Source organism: Empidonax traillii, unplaced genomic scaffold (genome assembly GCF_003031625.1).
Source record: "Empidonax traillii isolate 1590-97213 ecotype Southwest subspecies unplaced genomic scaffold, ASM303162v1 scaffold5:size3517227, whole genome shotgun sequence".
Classification (NCBI taxonomy): domain Eukaryota; kingdom Metazoa; phylum Chordata; class Aves; order Passeriformes; family Tyrannidae; genus Empidonax; species Empidonax traillii.
Window position 1 is genome coordinate 1,980,731 of NW_020955198.1, and position 21,002 is coordinate 2,001,732.

Below are 21,002 nucleotides of genomic sequence, written 5' to 3' on the forward strand. Positions count from 1 at the left end.
GTTGCTCTTGCCAGAGAAATTGTCGCCATAAAAGGGAATGGAAAATGAGAAACTGGTTGTGAACTGCTCCACGTTTTGCTTTCTTGGGAGAAATGTATTTGGTTGAAATCTAAACTGGAAGTTTTCAGGTCCATAGGGCCATTACTCCTGGAGCACAATAAACTGCAGAGGCACAGACTCTAGAAGAGGAACATGCAGTCAGTATATGGTGTTGGAAAAGTCTGCTGTGGCTTTCCGTGCAGACTCTCTGGCAGATAGTCACCTGGACCGCACAGTGCTTGCGCCATGCAGAGCTTTTCAGTAAACATATTGGCACACTGGTGTATTTTAATTTTAATTTTGAACAAGGGACTGCCCAAGGAAAGAGACTAGACTTAAACAGATCATCTTTCCTCCAAGCTTGCCGCCAGCAGGAAAAGAAGTTGGTTTTCATTCATGCCCATTTGGCAAGCCAGCTTTGTGACTTAGCCTAGATTATGTGTTCAGAGCTATGTACAGGATTTTAGTCATTCTTCTTGTACTGCATTGGTCACTTTTGCCCAGACATTCCCCAAGAGATGAAAAGAACATCCATTTTGCAAAATTGTCAACATTCAAAAAAAGTCACTAGACAGATCACGGATAGGAGTGATTTAATACTCATGTCTTGCCCTAAAAATACAAAACTTAAAAATTATAGAGGTATAGGAGGCTTTTTTCTGCATTTTACATTAAGGGTCCATTCAAAAGCCTTGGTCCCATGTAAAACTTAAACCTGAAAACACGCTGCCTCATGCAAGAATTTTGCTATTTGAGACTCCTAGTTGCAAATGCATTTTTTTGTCAATGATTCATATAGCAAGTTGTTTCTTGAATGACTTGCATTTCATTTTTTGCTTTCAAATGTACATATTGTGTGAGTCCAACTATGGATTCACACAAATAAATAGCCCTTTTCGCTTCTCTGTTCATGGGCAATTTGTTGTTGGGATGTCTATCTGTTCTGATTGGGCAACTTGGCCATATGATTCATCTTAAATTCACTCTTTGTAAGTGCTCTCTCTAAATTCACTACTTTCCAGCCTGAAATAGGTTTCATCATTTCACTGTGTAACAGAGTGCCAAAATTCATAGGATTTGATAAACACAGGACTGAACATCATTTGCTGGAATATTTAATGAGGAACAAACAGAAAAGGAGTGAATCAAAGTGAAATTGCCAATTAATATGAAATTGTATGCACAAAAATACATGCCTATGATTCATCTACAAGAAAGAGGCCCCAGATAAATCCAACTTCCTCACTATAAAGTGGAAATTAGGAGGACTCTCTTGAAAAATAAACTCACAACCATCTTGATGCATCTAGAGCAATCTGACTCCCACTATCTGATGAGGCTTTGGGAAAAATTATTGAAACTCTTGTTCCTTACACTACTTAATTTTACCACTTTTCTGCTCATATAGCTGCTCACTAAGTATGTCAAAAGAATCAGGATATGCCCATGCCCAGGTCATCCATTCAGTGTCCTTGCTGAAGAAAAAATAGGGACAAGGCAACACGAGGCACATTTCAGTCCCACTGGATGGCAAGGTTTTCACAATCTGTTGAAGACCACAAGAACTTTAGAGATAAAAGCTCAGGTACAGCATGGAAGTACTAGAATCAGTTGACTTACAGACTGAAATGAACTTGTCATTTACAAACTTGTGCATGAATGATAAAAGAGAAAACAGATAGAGACATAGATACCCCCTCTGTTTTCAAGCCCATTTAAGCAGGAAAGGTGCAGAAAAAAGGTGCTGAAAAATACCTGAATCACCAAGTAATTTCTTAGGACAACTTTTAGGGAATCTGAGGAGGAAGAGGGTAACCAGTCTCGCTAACCCTTAGACTGTCAGAGAGTTTGGAAGTTCTGTTCAAAATGGGCATTTCTCAGCCTTCTGCTGAACTATAGGGACAGAGAAAGGAAAAAGGGAGGGATAGGTCATGATGTAAACAAGACTATCCTGTTTTTTTACACTTTATAATATGCATTTGACAGATTGTGTGTGTCTTGTTAAAGGACTTTACCATATCTATTGCCTGGTAGTTGAAACAGCCAAATTACTTGCATGGAAATGACATGTTCTAAGAGAAGGTCCTGTGGCCACAATATCTCCAAATCTTTTCCTTCTCACTCTTCTCCAACAACAACTCAAATGGAAATTTTCATCAAATATGGAGATATCACTCTCCAGTTACATCATTTCTACAGTTGTAAGGTGACTGCACATATTATAGGAGGTAAGGGGCTAATAAAGGCTTACTTCTTGGCCAGCAGAGGCTCTCAGGCTCTATTCTGAGCTGGAGAATTATAAAAGGTGGTGCAGAAGTCAGGAAACAGGAACATGGTCTTGTTTATACATGAAGCAAATACCAAATAAGACGGCAAACCAAAGTGTCCATGACAGAACTTTTCTCAGAAAGTTATCTTATTGAGCATATTAAGTTGTCAGTGAACTTTCAGAACTGCAATTGCTATGGGTATTTGAATGGAACATTTACACAGAGACTGAATCTCCATCTCTCCATCTCCCTTCTGTTATGGCAGAATGTAGAGATAGTCATCTCTGAAGAAATTGAGGGAATGCATAGCATATATGGCAAAGGGTACATTTTGACATTTGTCCCAAGAATAAGCCTCACAAAACTACCAAATATCACTTTTCCTGTAATAGGCTTAGTTTTAACATTATTTCATTTTCCTTGAGCTGACATTAACTGTTTGCACTCCATTAACCTCCATGAAGTCAAGGCCTTCAAAGCTCCTAATCTGACAGTGTTTTACTTTACTCTGGGGTGTAAATCAGCTTTAATGCCAGGACTGCAGGCACTGTAATCTAAGCCTGGAAAAGTTAAAAGAGTGTTCCAATGCATATAAGATCTATAAGAAATAGAAGGATGCTTTTTTCCCCTGAAGGAAAGAAAATGCTTTTTTGGTTAAGCGCTCTGATGTTCCCTTGAAATGGCAGTGGTTTTTCCTTTTTTTAAAAGGGGAAAAAACAAGTACAAATTACTTCTGCTAGGAAATACCAGCCAATAATTGGTAGATGTAATTCTGCAAAGTGTTAGTGGTGAAATCTTTCTGCAAGAAGCATCAGGCCAATTCCTTCCGGGTAAGCCAACCAAATCCCACAGCACAGCGCTGCAAACCATTCAGCCTGACTCCTGCCTCAGAGGCTGGCTTTCATAGGAAAGTGTTTTACTTCTGTCACCCACCCCAGAAACTCAGCTCCTGCCACTAAATAGCCAAAATGGTTTTGAGATATTCCATTAAGGCCCAAAGCCACCAACCTCAGTGCTACTGAATTTCAGGCAAAATGTCCCTTCTGGTTTCACTTCTCTCAAGTGGCCTGAGCTCAGAAGCTGTAATTGTGGGTTACAGGCATAGTAACGGTGAGCTCAAGAGCAGATCCTTGGAGAAGGGAGGTTTTGAATGTGATAGGTAGGGAAATGTCTGGATTCAACTGGATTTTAATTTTTATAGCTGGCATCAAAAGATATTTGGATTCGTTTATTTTCTCATAAAGACTCCATTTGTCCACTGAGGGCAGGAGGTTAGTGGTGGTGTGGAAATAAAGAGAGAGAATGACTGACTTGGAACATCAGCCCTAGAAGTTGGAAAGAAATTGGTGTCCAGCCCCATTTTAGAATGGCTGTTACAAAGAAATGCTGCAAAGCTTTGATACTTTAGATTTCCAGGGAGGAAACCAAATTAGCATCAGAAAGGAAGATGTGTGGGTTGCCTCAAGTACAACTGATGGGTTTAATGTTAACATTATGAGAGTCATGCCAGGGATTTTCATTGCCACAGAAACCCAACAGTGGGGATAGGTAAGAAGCCCAGGAAAATGTCATTGAGAATATGAACTGGAGTCCAGATGGCTCTCCTGAAAGAGAGACTGGGAAATCTTCCTGGCAAAACACAATCCCTGTCTTTGCTGCTGCCTTGCAGACAGAGCTACAGTTGAAAATTAATGCAATTAGCTGAATGACCTAGAAAGAGGCAGAGAAAGTCTCTCTTTTCAGAGACTTTCTTGTGGTTGGACCAAAGTCCCATTCATGAAAAGCATCCAGCAAGAATTTCACAGCTTACTGAAAAGTGGTTCAATGCAATGTGGTTGAATTGAATGCAGTGTTTCACATTGTGTTCAATGTGAGCCAATCACTTTCCACCCAGCAACTCCAGGGAGTCCCTAATATAACAAGGTAGTGAATCTTGATTGGGTTCCTAAAGGATGGGTAACCACACAACAAAAAATAATATTCAAAATGCTGAATTTCCTAAAGTCTCTGTCATGAATATTAATATCACATTATGACAGAATTGTTTGCCACTACCTGTGGTCACAGGCAGAGAGCAGGACCCACAGTTCAGCTCGATGTTTCCAATTATGACAGCACCCACATGGTTAAGATGCCAGTCATCCCAGAGTTATTTGTGGCCCTAATTTATTTCCCTCTTTTAAGAACTATTCTTTCTCTCTCATAGTCTGGCATAAAAAGGCCAATATATAGACCCCAACTTCTGCTGTCCAGAAAAAAACCCTAGTTGCTTGCCCTCATTTCCCTTCATGGCCTCATCAACTCATACACTTTCCCCCAGCCAGGAAGGCACACACAAATGAGACATAAGGGAGCCTACTGTAACAAGACCCCATGAATCTCCTAGTCTTGAAGAGCTTTAAAGCCATTTTCTCTCCTCCAGGGACTCAAATGCAGCATCTCCAAAAAGCACTTAGCCTCTGCCAGCCTAGGTCCTGGGAACTTGGGTTTATTCGCTAACTCACATGTTCCAGTTGACAGCATTAAGTAGTGGCTGCCAAGCTAACAGGCCAGTGAGTGAATGGGTTTTATTAAAAATAAATAACATTTTTTTAAGCAAAGCTCAGAGAACTCTATGTTCACCTTTGAAATAGGGTGGATATCAAATCTCTGGGTTGGAATTCACTCTTTACCAGTTGGACCTACCAAAAATGACACAAATCACCCTTCTGCTTTAATGTCTTTAATGCTTTTTAATTTTTCTTTCCTAACTGATATGGAAGAGAAAACTTCTTTGTTTTTACATAAGCTCTAGGGAATTGTTTTTGAGTGCAGTAATACAGACAGGTTTCTAAGATGCGTGCTTCAAATACACATTAATGTTCATATTTGAACGCCTACAAAAGTTGGCCTGATATATAAAGATACAACATGTACTGATACATGTGCCAGTTGTGTTTGATAGAAATCTAGAAATCAAGCTGCAAGCATTTTTCTTTGAATCTCTGGGCCAAAATATAAAGACCTTATACTTAGGTGCAAATGAAACCTGTTTCCATTCAAGTCTTTTTTTAGTACTTCTTTTTATTAAGCCATTAAGAGTACTCTTAGACAATAAAAAAAGGTTAATTTACCTAAATAGGGATTTATAGTAGTAACTTAAGAATCTGAACCAGACTTCACTACAAGAACAGGAGAATGGGTTTTACTTGAATAAGGGATTTTGTTTAGTTCTACCCTGAAAATTTGAACAAAAAGTTCAGCATTATTTCTAAAAAACAATCCTTATCTGACTATTCAAAACATTTTTTTACTTTAAGAACATCTGATTTTTTTATTATTATTATTATTATTTGGAACCAAGCAGGTACCTGCTGAGAAAGGATGTCTATTTGTTTCACTGCACCCAAATGACCTGGTTTTTTCCTTCCTGAGAGATTCTAGCCCAGGCTTACTTGGACCAGAGAGGGTTAATAGTCAAGAAAGAGGGGTTCCAGATATTGAAGAGAGGAAAGAAAAAGTTTTTTTAAAATTTTCTGCAATCTGGTCATCCTGACTGTTTGTAACAAGTAATATAGTTTTTAAAGGGCCTTTAAGGGAAGTCATTCAACCAGCTTTGCTGCGTCACTTTCCACTTCATGAGTTTTTCAGAAAAGTCTGAGAACACCTCTGTAAAACATAGGAGTGAGTATTGAAGGATATATAATGAACCATAAGAAAGAAACCTCTTTTCCAGTTCTGAACTCAGAATTTAGCTAATCTCACCCTGTTTAGAAGTTTCCAGATGATGTGTGACCAGAGCCAAACTTCACCTGCCAAACACTTTTCTACCAGTACAAGACCTAAACAACTTTTGCACCCTCAACATGCTGGTAAACCTCCCAGGAGATTAAGTATCACAGATGAGGAAACAGATCCTTGTATATTAAAGTGTTATTCTGAGGTGATCTGGTAAAACTGTGATAGAGCTGGAAACTGATGTAGGAGTTCTGGAATCCTAGGGCTAAATGTAAAGGGCAGAGTTATTGGTGCTGGAGAAAATGTGTTTGAACTAATGTTGTCAAGATCAAATCTGTGTTTTGTAGCTTAACTTCTAATCAAAGGTAACTAAATGTATTGTGTGTGGGTGTATGTAACTGCATGAATTTAATGCATATCCATAAACATGATGGATTTCTAATTAGTAGCTTCCCACTTTTTCAAACAGTCTGGTACCATTCACTATTAAGAGGAGTGCTGTCACTGGTCATGAGAGCAAAAAGATCTGTACCTACCCCTCCACTTCCCTTGTGAGGATGTTGAAGTTTAATGCCTTTCTTATATTGTGGTGCCCAAAACTGCACACAGGACTCAAGGTGTCCGCTACTGGTCCCACTACTGTAACCAGGAAAAGACAGGATCCCAGGGACCGTGTGAAAGTCATTAGAAGAGATGGCAAACTGATCTACGTCCTTGCTGATAAGCCAGAGAAGCTGTAAGTCTCTTGCCAGAGAGGAGCTAGAGAACTATAGCAGCTTTCAGTCGTGTCAGGTCAGACAACTCAATCTGAATATCTTCAGATATGCCTTGGCTTCCCAAGTAAACACCGTCTAGTCTCTGAAGCTTCTGAGGATTGTTCAACTCAGATTCTGACCTTAGGCTACGTTCTTTTCGGTCCTGATCCAAAATAACTCTGCTGATTTCGGTAAACTGACTCTGGATTTGTGCCACTCAATGCAAAACTGGAATTTGTCCTCTTAGAGACTAGCTGTCCCAGCAGAGTTTATGTGTGGTGCTCATTCAAGTCACTAAGAATAAAGCACAACAAGTTTGGGGTGCAGTGACCTTCTTACTGCCCCCCTTGTGTCACCCAAAGCAAGAGAGGTCCTGCAAAGTCACCCATCCAAAACACAGAGCTGGCTATAAACAATACAAAGGCCCTGTTTTCCCAGTGTAAGGGAAAGAACTCCTTGGTCAGCTCTGAGATGTATGGATTGTGTTTAGGCTACATGCTTAAAAATAATAATAATAAAAATATTTTTCAGGCCAGAAGGAATTTACAGGCTTAGACCATCATGGAAAGCAGCTACCTTAGTCTGCAGAGTGAAAATATTCCAGAGAAATTCAAATAAGCTGGATGAAATAAGCTCCTCATCCTATTAATTCTTCAGACTTGGCCATGAATCGTTGGCCTAACACAGACGCCCTTTCCTAGGCACTAATCTTCCTCTTCACGGTCTCACTTCTCTCATGAGCTGTGAGAGATTCCTCTCAGCCTGTATAAACTTGATTGTCACTGGACATAAGCCAAACAAGCAACTTTTCCTCGTGAGATTCAAGTTCTCAGATACCGAAGAGCCTCTTCCAGCAGCATTAGGCATAGGGCACTGCAAAGCTATTTATATGAGGCTCAGATCCTCAGTACCCCTTTCATGGGGAAGGGGATATGTCTGAAATCACACCCTTAGGAGGATCACATCACTCCGGAGCTAGGAATGTTGGCCTCAAGAAAATTAGGACAGATGCATTTCAATGGCAATTCGTATTTTATACACTCCAAGCAGCCAGACATGTTTACCTCAATCCCTAGGATAAGCAGAAGTTAGAACACTGAGACGCTCACCATCATTCAGCTTGGAGGCTTAAACTCTTTTCTGGGAGCTAATTTGGGAACACTAAGCAGCAGATGAAGGCAGTCTCAGCACCACCATGTGCAGCTGCAGAAAGCCATTCAGAGTTGCAGCTGGATACCCTTTGTCTTATCTTAACAGCTGCCATAAATATTCCCATCTGACTTCCTTCATGTTGGGACAGGAGGCTGAAGATTTAACAATGTTGATGGCAAGATCTGGTCTGGAATGTTGGATAATCTTTGTAAGAATTATAACTTTGATTCTCTACTATTTATCTAGTCAATCATGGGTTTGTTTGGAAAAGGAAATTCCTAGAGAGAAACTTCAATTTGTGATTCCAAATCTTACCGTTCAACAATCTGTTACAATTATTTCTAGGTAGACAGCGTTAAGCTCTTGAAATATCTTTGAATGCTTTGGGTGAAAGGACCTAATTATTTATTCTGGAAAGAAAAATGCACTGAGTCCCCTAAATACATGGATGCTCATTTATGAGCAGTGAAAGTCCAGGTGAATTCAGGCCGCTCTGGAGTTTGTACCTCTATATGAGTAGACAGAGAATCACAGAATCATAGAATCATAGAATCAGATGGGTTGGAAAGGAAATCAGATCCAACCCTTGATCCACTACCCCCACAGTTACTAGACAATGGCACTAAGGGCCACATCCAGTCTCTTCTTAAACGCCTCCAGGGACAGAGAATCCACCACCTCCCTGGGCAACTCAATGCTGAATTAAATGGGAAAAACTCCACTGAGATCAGTGGTTCCACCATTACTGATTGTAGCAACAGAGCCTGGCTGACTGTGGGCAAAGAAAGTGCCAATCATTTTCATTTTAGAAATCTACACTCATTCCATAGACAAAAAGTATAAAGTAAGTCATCCAAAGGAAATTCTGCCCCTCTCTAAGGGTGGGTTAAGTGACTTTGCCAAAGAGGAAAGCACAGCTTATAGGACAAAGGCCATTATTTTTTGCTCAACATAGAGCATCTGTTTAAATGGATGTGTGCTCATGAACGGTACAAACAGCTGTACAGTTTTTTTAAGCAACAAGGAATTGGAACAAAGACCCTTTAAATTAGGGATTTGTTGTGATATCATTGTCCACACATTGTCTAGAGCCACCACTGGCTCATATCCTCTAAGGTTCTGCTGCCCAGTGCAAAATGTTTCCTGCTGCTCTGTCCTCAGTAGACCTCTAGATTAGCCAAAGGCAGAAGTGAGAAATAGTGCTCCTCTGGGGAACATGTACACCTCATTAGTCATTGATGTTCTGTCTGAAGATCAAAGGGGATTGCATTCAGCAGAGAAGAGAGTAATGTAAGCAAATAAATTATAACATTCACCAGCAAAGGAGGGGTAGGGAAGCAAGGTGGGAGCCTGTTCTTTCTCTTCTCCCTAAACTCAGCTCTATTGACTACTCAATACTTACTGTTCCAGAACCAGAGCTATAACCAATAAACAGGACAGGGATTGTTCTGATTTTGCCATGTTGAATATTTCACCCAGACACCAACGGAGATCCATGATGCATGTAGTCCTGGAGCTTTCAATCAGCAGTGTGATGTGGGGGGAGGCATTAGGAATGTGTTCACCTGGAAAAATCAGTATTCACTATAACATTGAAGACAGAAAATTCTTCAGTTTTACTCCTAATCATTCCTCAGAACATCTCTAATTGCCTATGCTGGGGTAAAAGTAATCCCAATTACCCACCAAAGCCAATCTTCTCCCAGAAAACTTATCTTGTCTTGCCCCAGAGTTGCTCCTCTGGAACTGAAGCCCAAGATCATTTCCAGGGAAGGTGTGGGTGTGGGGATAGATGTCTGAGTGTAAAGGGAGGTAGCCACAACTCAGAGCTGTAATCAGCGACTAAGATAGTGACTTTTGTTTACCACAGGTCCTCGCATATACATATCAGAACCAGCTCAAGCATTTTAACTTCAGTTCAGAGAGCTACCAGGAGACTTGCTGTGACTAAACCCAGAAGGTTGTGCTCTAAGAACTTCTTCTGACCCCAGAATGATGGCAGAAGATTGCTTTGGCCTCTTTGTTTGTCTCAGCCTTGGTTCTGGAGAGCATATGAAATAATCCCTTGCTACAGATTATAGTTTCAGACTATTTGATAAACAGAAGTCTATTTTTAGGCAATAGATTTGCCTAGGGCGCTTGTGAAATCTCTATCTCTGAATGGTTTTAATAGCAGGTTAGACAAATCATTTAAGCAAAGGCAATCTTGCCTTGAGGCAGGTAGATTCCCTCATCTCTGTTTTCTGTGACTCAGTATACTATAAAGAGAGAGGAAGAAAAGAAACTTAAGCATAAATTGGCAATACTTGCATCTTCTTTACAGCAGGCAAACAGTACAGTTTGAGGACAGATGGAGAGAAAGGAGATGGGAGAGGAGCTGAAGAAGAAGTGATACACCAGAGAAAAAAAATGAGAAAGAGTAAAGAGTAGAAATTAGAGCCCTGACTAGAATTAGGAAGCAAAGCATTGGTGCTTCTTCTCCAGCTAAGAAACTCAGCAAAGGAGGATTTAATGAATACTGAATTTTAACACACTGATTCAAGAAACATTTTAGATCCTCCGTCCTTGAACCAGCCACCTCCATGGAAGAGTGAGTGAACAGGTAATGCTGTACAGCCAGTGTACCTTTAACAGGTATACACACTGGGAATTTATGCTCCCTCCTCCATCCCCAGTTCAGTTCATTTAAGCCTTTATTTGAAGTTGAATTTCAGCAAAACCGTAGCTACAAAAACAGCCGGAATCCTTGTGTCCTCTTATTTCTGTATGCACCTTTTTGCTATATCTAATACTTAGGGATATGATGTGAGGTTTTTGGACCTGTACCTATGCAGCCCTTGGGATGGATGGGAGAAGAGATCATCAGAAGGCTGATCATGACATGAAAGTCATACAAACAGCTCCTTATTTAGCATTTTTGGAGCAATCTAGGGAGACACTAAAACTTTCCAAGTCACGGGTGGAGCAAAAAGTGTAGTGGGATTTGAAAACAGGCATTTCTTAGTCTGCTCTGATCCTGCTATGGGACGGGGAGATGGGACTCTGTTTTAGCTGCTTCACTTTCCTCCAGGTTTGGCTGCATTTTCTTAGCTGTCTTTGGTGAGGGCTTTACCAGAAGTGTCCTGCTCTGTCTCACTGTGTAGAGAGATCCTGCTGCACTTAATTAAGAGCTAGATACTGCAGACAGCAGCATAGCAGCCCCCAGCAATATTACAAAGGAGTACATGTGCAAGGCAAAAGAGAGCATTTCCCATGCAAACCAGGGTCTGCATGCTCTGCCAGGTCAATTACAAGCTTTTTCAGCCTCAGAGGAAACAGCTCTTTCTCCCTTTTATTAAAATGGCTGCTCCATCCCATTGTGGATTGAAAGAGCTACTTGCATCCCAGCTGACCTCCAGCCACAAGCCTAGGTTTTTACCAGAAAGGAGAGAGAAGCATCAATCTCTAAATCAAGACATTGTCCTCCTGATTATCTCTTTGTGCCAGTGGTGTGTGAGGCTACAGAAAGCATAAGAGCAGTTCCAAGATGGCTGCATACGAAAAAGTGTGTCCCATCCTTGAACAGGCTTTTATTCCAGCTCTACAAAAGCTGCTCTGTCAGCAAGAGGTGTCCCTATACATGAGGCATGAATTATCTAGAAAAGACTAGGACTATTCGCCCCATCTTCTCCTGCCAACACCAGTCAGTGTAGCACACCACTCCAGCCCAAGTGTCACAGCACCGTGTTGTGTCTGGAGGCCCTACTGGGTTTTTCCTTCATGACCCTATGCATCTAGGCAGTCAGTTTGGGTAAGGTTTTGACAGTTATGGGCAGGGATGGGGTATCAGTCACTGGGGTTCACTGAAGTAAGGAGGAGATGGGACATTCACGGGTACCTGAGCCAGGATAGTGAAGCATATGAAAGAAGGCATAGATTACATGTCCTGTTCTTCTGCTAGTTGCCTACAATGACCAAAAAACCCACATTTGATGGATTGGCTTTGGGTTGGAGACCAGGAGGAACTGCCCAAAGCAAGGTCCAGATGAACAACAAGACTGAAAATCTTGCACCAATGAAATCTATGGCAAAGCTCCAGCTGGTCTCACTGAGGGCTGGGCATTATTTTTGGTCTTTCCTTGTCCCTGAAAAAAAGAGTTATTTTTCTAATTAAACACATGTTCTCACCATCATCTACCTATAAGTTCAAATTCAGTACTAATGCTTTGGAGAACCAGTTCATCTGAAAGGAGTAACCTCTGTCTTATTGGAACTCTTACCCCTGGTATATAGAATTTCTTCTCTGTGAGGGCTAGAGGATGGCCTTTATGTACCATGCTTTGGGAAAATAACAAAAGTGTTCTACTGGTGCCAAGGAAAAAGTGTTTTTTTTTAAAGATAATGCAACCTGAAGGTATCACAGGCAAAGTTAACATTCACACCAGGTGTTCACAGACTTTCTTGTTACCTTCTCCATATCTTTTCCCTTGTGCTCCAATCTGCACTACGTCTGCAAAGCTTCACACAGGTTGCTCCATCTTTCATCTTTAATTGATATTGTTGTGCCTTGTGCCAGTATTTGCTTAGGTAAAAGAGTAATTGTTACCAGCACCAGGTCAAGAAGACAAAGATAAGCCCATTCAATAGTCCTGTTGTGAATGGTTCAGCTTCAAATGCCCTGGATTTCTTTATAACTACCTTCTTGTGGCTGGATGGCTTGTCACTGTAAGTGAAGAATTTGTTTCTACCAAGCTCCCACCTTCACACCTTTGATTAACATCCTGATCTCTTGTATCTAAGCATCCAATATCTCTTGTATCTGATTCCTCCACCATCAGAAGAACTCTTCATGACCTCCTGAGTTCGGCCTTGGCAGCAGGTTGTTTCTTTTTGTGTGCATATTTTAGTTTTCATTCCCATAGCCCTGTAATTTCTCCTTCCTTTGGTACCTTCATTGCAGCAGCCAGTCCATTTAGTTTGGCACTCTCTTAAGTGGTTAGTGTATTCATCTGTCTTCAGGCTGTGAGAATCTGCTCTTTTTGCAATGCAGAATGTGCTCTGTATTTCAGTGGTCCCTGAATTAGCAAATCACCTGCTTCTCATGAAAGTGTACTGCATTGGACCATTTCAGTTTTTCTGATGGTGTATCATAAGAAAGAGAGCTCTCTATTTCTGTCACTTCTGACCTCCCTGAATTCGAGAATACTTGGGGGAAGATATGGTGGGTACAAATTTCTTTTTGCTGTCAATTTGCATACCTTCTGCCAACGCGTACTACCACTCGCTGTCCAAGCACAGTGAATCATACCTTGCAAAATGCCCCTTCAGTTTTTAATTAGCACATTCTGGCTGAGCAGCCTCAAGATTTTCAATTTATCTTGAGGATAACAAGTTAATGTTAATAAGACAGACACTGTATCTGGGGAACAGAGCTGCAAGAAAGGGCCTCCACTTTGCCAGCTGCTGAGTAACATGACCTTAAAAGGGAAATAAATTGTTGTTATAGTTTCCATGATGATTTGGATGTTTTGGGCTAATCAAAGTGTAATTTATTACACAAAGTGTAATTTATAGTTTTACTTTGATGTGATGCTTCTTGTTGCTTCCCTACAAAAGTTCAGTGTGCTATTCAGGCCATCTGCTCCCCACCAGGTGTTTCCTACAACTCCTCCCGTTGTCAGCCATGTTTTCCTACTGTCAGTGATGGTTCCCTACTGCACCAAAACATAGGCTTGGCTTTTAGGATATCAATCTGAGCCCATTATACGAAAGAGTCCTTTCTTTCCTCCACTATCCCAGGCCCATGATGAAATGCAATTTGCATTGGAGGACAATATCTGAAGCAAACATTCCCCACTGAGTATTTTCAAAGAGGCTTGGATGAACTCCTTGAAAGACAGCAATGGTTGCTCCAGGGCCTTCCAGTCTCTAATCTGGAACTGATCTACACACACAACAACAAGATCCAGAAACATGGGATTAATTGAACATGTTGGTTTCCATATGTCCACGACACAAAGGGATGCAGTGTCTGTCATATCCATGATGCTGGGGAGCTTGCATGTATTAAGCTCCTGTCATTACAGACACACACTATTTACTCCAGTGTCACTTTGAGGCTCCAGCAGCTGCTGAGTTTCCACTTGGGCAGGCCTGTCTACTGCTTTCCACTGCTATTTCATCTCCAGTCCTCCCAATGGGAGGGATGAGTAAGTGATGGGGAGGAGGTGGGCAGCGATGGCTCTGACAGAGGCATGTTTATGCTGGACTTTCATGTTGTTCCTCTGCATCCAGTGGAGAACAGTCCATCTCCCCTGCACAGGGAGAGCTGCATAAAGCATCTCTGTGTATTTGAAGGGAAAGACTAAGTTGTGCCGATATTCCAGCTGGTTCATGATGTGCAATTGGGAAGCTCTCATGTACTCATTCCTTTCTACCACCCTCACTGACTCAGATCTCCTGCTTGCCTGTGACAGGATTAAGCAGTCTTGGCTTGGATCTAATGCAGGAACCCATATGCAGATCTGAATCTCTTCTTCTTTTGTTAGTACTTCAGCACCTCCAAGGTATTGTCCATGTTACATCAGAGCATTGGCTTCAAATCTGAAGAAGCTCCTCTGAGGTATTCATGTCTTTTCAGCATGGCTAGGCAAATTGCTTCTTGTGGCACCCTCTGGGATCCAAGATGGGAAAAAATAGTGGCTCTGACACCCACTTTTCCAGACACACACAGAAGGATTAAAACACTCTGTCCCCAACTTTTTCACTTTTTTAACTGTGGAAATATAGTTTTTTTCCTGGAGAAATCTTTTCACATGGGATTTTTTTGCAAGTTTACAAATTTTTTTTGGCTTTGCCACACTGTTCATTTGTGGTTATTGTGTATTAATGAAAAATCTAAGAAGATAAAAGGTAACGTTCTTTGAAACATTTATATTCTTCTGTTCAAAAGAGCTCTTCAGTTTGAATTTTCTGTCTTTTCTTATGCTTTAAAGTACTCAAGAGTGACACAAGTTGTCCTATTTCATAAGAGATAAAAATATGTCATTGATACAAAGTATGTTTTGCCATGTTTTACACAGAAACTAGCATGCATTTCTTCTCCTTTCCTTTATTACTTTTTTTCTGTTTGTGAGAATCTCCAGGAAATAACAAAATTCCCAGAGTTCTCCAGAGGCTTTGCTGCTGACACACTCATTTTCTAGATTGCAGTGCATTTCATGATCCAATTGAAAATTGCCTCATTTGAACACTTAGTGGATGCACTCAAGCCCACATCATGCCTTCTTCCCCATCTCTTCCCCACATTTCTTTGCTTGGAGCTTTGCTCAGGCAGAGCTGCCACTGGAGAGAGTTCCTAGTCCCTTTGGTTCATCGTCTTTAACCACAGTGGAGGATGAAAAATATCTTGTATTATGTTCAACAGTGTGGGCAAAAAAAGGGAAAAAACCAGTCACTTCTGGTCACAAGGAATCATCTGATTTGCCAAAAACAAGCAGCTCAGATGGGATTCCCATTCCAAGCTGGATGTGATGATTCAGAAAATGGAGTAGCTAATGAGCTGTTTATGACCAGATCCTGTTTGTTTACTTTGCTGCAGAGCTGTGAATGGCTTGTTCATGAGAAGTGTCTTGGACTCTGACCTTGTAGAGGGAACCTGCCTGACATAAGCAGAGCAGAACCTAAACCTCCACTTCAGCAACAGAAAACACAGTTTTCTGCAAAGGCCACCTGACAGTTGACCATTCCATGAGACCACATGGAGGACACTTGCTGCACTACAGTCAAACGAGTCCTTGGTGTTAGAATGCCACATGGAGTACCCCCAGCCCTAACACATAAACTGGCCCAACATTGAGCTTGATGAAAGGCAGAGCAGATATTTTGCTCGAAACCAGAATTCTAGCTGGAGTGATAGAAAAGGAACATGTTTTCCCTTTCCTCCTCTGTGTTGGCATCTAGCCAGACAGCAGTCAAACAAAACTGAAAGTCATGGTGCAGTTCTGGGGAACAGAAATAGTTCCTATATGAGATGTGGAAAGAGGCTACTCTGTTCTAACACAGCCTATAGGAGTCTTCTCATCTAATTTCAGTTTGCAATACTCCTTATTCTTCAGGCAAATATCCAGCCTTGAATTAAACCTTCCAGATGATATAGATACCATCTCCAGCCCTTAAATGTTCTTCTTTGCCATGAAAAAGAGATGTACATCTTACCTTTTAAATTATTCCCTATTTTCTACTCATTATACCTTGTCATTCTTGTAGCTACTTGACTGAAAAGTCCTCCACTACAGCCTTAGCATATGGAGTTTATTGCCACAAAATACCAGAAAGGACAAGCACTCAGTAGGATTCAAACATGGGAAACATGGCAAGTCTTCCTGAATTTGTTTCTCTCCAATGGTACATTTTAGGGAGTTCTTCCCACAAAGAGGCACAGTTAATTTCCTTCAAAAGCTGGAGTCAGGGTAGTTCAGGCTTTTTCAGAGGTTAATTTTGCAAAATGAATGTGTATCATTGCTGGAAAGAAGGGAAGGAGAATTGTTTGCCTTTTATAAAAAGAAAATGTAATGTTGGCAGATCTCAGAGTTTTGACATTGTGAGATTCTGGAGAAACATTTAGGGGATTTTGCTCTTTTTGAGGGTATTGGGAAAAAGGTGGAGGAGAAAAGAACCAGCAGTAAAAGATAGAGAAAAAACACACACACACAAAAGAATTCTGGAGGAAATTCAAGTGGGAGGGTGGTTTAGGGGCAAAGCACGGGGTTTCACTTTGAAGACTGAGTGTTCTGTTTTATACTTGTGAGAACTGATGAAACAGGCCCTGATCCTAAGAGATTCTAGTACTGATTATTGAACTTATATATTAAAAAAGTGAATTTACAAGGAATTTTCCATTATTTAAGATGTTCACGGGTGATACCTAAATGTACACCTACAACTACTTGCAGAAAATATGTTTTATAGTAATTTTTTCTTGGGAGAGTTATGCTGTAAGACTTGAGAAGAGTGGCTTGAGAGCTGCACAGCAGAAGGAAACTTAGGGGTGCTTGTGGAGAGCTGGATGGATATGAGTGAGCAGTGTGCCCAGGTGACCAAGAAGGCCAAAGGCTTCTTGCCTTGTATCAAGAATAGTGTGGCCAGCAGGACTATGGAAGTGATTGTCCCACTGCGCTTGACACTGGTGAGTCCACACTTCAAATTCTGTGTTCAGTTTGGGCCCCTCACTACAACAAGGACACTGCGATGGGTAATCATGACCAGAGAAGGGCAATGGAGGCAGTGAAAGGTCTGGAGCACAAGTTCTATGAGGAGCAGCTGAGAGAGCTGGGGCTGTTTAGCCTGGAGAAGAGGTTCAAGGGGGACTTCATTGGTGTCTACCTGAAAGGAGGGTGTTGTAGCCAGATAGGGGTTGATCTCCTCTGCCATGTCTCAAGTGAAAAGATGAGACGAAATGGCCTTAAGCTGCACCAGAAGAGGTTCAGATTAGATATTAGGAAAAAAAAAAAATCACTGAAAGAGTGGTTAGGCTTTGGAATAAGTTTCCCAGGGAGGTCTCTGGAAGTGTTCAAGAGTCTCACTGTCTCTAGAAGTAGTCAAGAAGTGTCTGGATGTGGCACTTGAGTATAAGGTTTAGGCATGATCGTGGTGTTGTTGGGTTGATGGTTGGACTAGATGATCTTGAAGATCTCTTCCAGACTTGATGGTTCTGTGATTCTGTGAAAAAAAAAAATACAAGTGGGCATGCTTTGTTTGGATGGTCCTTGTAGAGAATACATAAACTTACTGAGCATTTTGCTACTTGATTTTGCCTGTGGCACTCCAGGCACTCCAGTCAGTACACCAGACACTACACCAAGCACTCCAGTTATTCAGGTATTGCAGGAAAACTGCAGGCAAACCATATTCCTACCATAAAACCAATAGCTGGCATGACAATTCCTGTCAGGAATGATCTATTCCTTTGCTTTTCCTATGAATAATCTTTAAGATCATACATTTGTAGGTGCTTCCCTGTATAACATGGAAATGGAAGACATCAGTTTATGTTAAAATATAGAATATGCACTGACTGCTGCTCACAAGAGAATGTTACATGTTTTTGTCAACCCTGCTTTTGTGAATTAATTGATATGTCCTCAGAGATGGACCAAAGCCAAACAATTTGAACACACCAAGAGGCAGATTTGAGATATTTATTTGTTCTATTACAGGGAAGAAGTTTGAGTACAAACAGCAGCACAGGGTGTAGGCTCTAGTGTCTGTAGGTAATGAATCACATCCACGTACACACAGACAGTGCTATGGGAACAAAATGTGGCAACCATGACAACAAAAACACAAGCCTTTGTTACATGAGCTAAAACAGTAACTCTGTTATCTGTGCATGGAAGGACCTTTTTTTTCTCCAAGGCTGGTCACAAGGGAAGAAAACAGCATTCTAGGGTAAATCAAGGCAGCACGAGAACATCTTCAGAACCCAAAAGTTTGGTGTTTTGCTAGTATATGATAAGTTGGTGATGATAATAAGCTGGCAATGACAACCAGGACAGAATGGTGAGTTCACCCGGATGAGAACCTCTCCCATAGAAAGCATTGCTACAAAAGCTATTCCAAGATCTTTAGGTAAACCAAAACCTTCCCTACCTGGTCCATGGCTCTTTAGTGGAACAAAACCATTGATAGCAAAGGTAGAAAATTCATCACTTAAGTTCTTTACATTTCAAGCCCTCTATCTTTCAAGAAGAGATAATTTAACTTCACTGAAAAAACAGATGAAGTTCTTTCTTGTAGAAAATGCAGAAAGCCAGTCTGGACAGTTCCTGGTCAGCAGGAAATAAACCTTTAGCGTAAAGGATCCTAAGAACACATGCCAAAACTACTTTTATTATTTGCATTCAAGTAATACCTATAGGTTCATATTGTCCCTGGCACCAGCATGCTAAATGAAATATAAACACAAATCAAAACATAGTATTTGTACCAAAACAGATACCATCTCCATAGGCTATGGCAGAACAACCTAGTTCATGTGCCACCAGGAGCTTTCTTAATGCTCTGCCGCATTCTCATCACAATTCCTGGCCTGGAGTGATGCTTTTCAACAAAGAAAATATCTTCTTATGGGTCACTGACATTATGAATCAGTTATGTCAACCTTCCTCTATCAAAGTCCAAAGCGTTCAAAGGAGGGCCATGAGGATGGTCAAGGGTCTGGAGGGGAAACCTCGAGGAGCAGCTGAGGTCACTTCATTTGTTCAGCCCAGTGAAGAGGAGACTGAGGGGAGACCTCATTGTGGTCTTGAACATCCTCATGAGGGGAAGTGGAGGGGCTGGTACAGATCTCTTCACTCTCATGACCAGTGACAGGACTCGAGAACACAGCATGAAGCTGAGTTGGGGGATGTTTAGGCTGGATATAAGGAAAAAAGTTTTTCACTCAGAAGGTGGAACAGGCTCCCTAGAGAAGTGGTCACAGCACCAAGCCTGTCTGAGTTCAAGTTTGGACAATGCTCTCAAGCACATGGTGCAATTCCTGGGGTGACCTGTGCAGGGCCAGGAGTTGGAGCTGATGATCCTGATGGGTCCCTTCCAACTCAGCACATTGTATGATTCTGTGATTCAAAGTTCTCAATAAGAAGGTGCAAAAGGTCTCAGAGTAACTCAGCTCGGACTCATAAAAGACAAGCAAACAAAAAAAGCTGAATACGCTCCATGATTTCTTCTAAGCCTCTTAGCTCTTGAAAGGTTATTACTGTAATCAATACAGGTGGATAACCTGGCATACACAAAGAAGCTTCTGAGAGGGTGTTGTATTTTTTTAACCAGAAGAAGACACATGATTTTGTGGTTTAGAAGATGAAGCAAGGAAGGACTCATGGTACAAAGCTAGTATGGATAATTGTCTCACAGATGTGGTAACACAACAATCATTCGACCCTGAAGTTTTTGTACCACTGTCATGCTTAGCTGAGGAGTTGGGATAATAGTACCAGAGAAATTTGTCAAAAGGAAAAGAAAAAAAAGAACAAGGATGACCCACAGATACTTCATCTTATGGATTTTTTTTCTGAGTTAGATAAGGTGGAAACAGCAGCAGAAGAAAAATTAAAAAAAAAAAAAAAAGGGAAGAAGAAACAAAAAATAGAGACAAAAAATAATAATAACTATTTTCAGTCAAAAGAGATCTGCTTGGTGTGACCAACATCCCGCAAGGGACAAGGGCAAGGACTCTTACAGTGACATGGGTCGAATCACAGATAACTTTACCCTTGTGTTGCCTGGAGCAACTCCCATGATTTCAACAAAAAACAGTTTAGGGAACTAAAAACTGTGGTTGAACTGTGGGGTGGCTCATTTGCATGGCACATTGCATTTCAAAACTTAGTCTGAAGTCTGGTTTTAGCCCCTTTTTCTAGGGGAACAAGGATGAGTGTGTGCCATGTTGGTTTGTGTATATATTCAGTTTGTTTGCCTTCCTGTACTGGCCACTTTCAATCCCTTTTTCCAAAGACTTCCACTTTCCACTGCATTCGTGGCCTGGTGTACGAAAAGCTGTTTCATGAGATTTAGAACCACCCTCACTCCCTACCCCCAACCCCCCCAAACACTGATCAATAACCAGCCCTGAAAAAACAAGCTTTTCCTCTCACTGAACTGTGTCAAGATACAAGGCAAGCTTGATCTCCCGTGCAGAGCATCTGCATAGAGAACTGAGTAGCTCCTACAGATCAGGACTAGCTGATGTGAAGTCCTCCCTACAGCCTCAATCATCTCCAGCTCCAGCTGTTCCCTGGTGAAGGTGCCCAGATTGCCAGAGAAGACAGTTTTCTTACAGCACAGAGCCAACCTCAGGGATCTTCCCTAGGAAGCACGCTAGCCAGCTTTCAAGACACAGCTGAGCAAGAAAGTGCAAAGAAGGACTCATGCACAGTTTTGTGGTCTAAAAGGAAGTCACGAAATAGGATCAGCACAGAGAGTCCTCTGGGTGTTCACACATGCCCCCCTGCTTTGTGTGAGAAGCCCATGCTCTGTGTTAGCCATCTGGGACAGCATCACCCACATTCATGCTCTGACATTTGAGAGT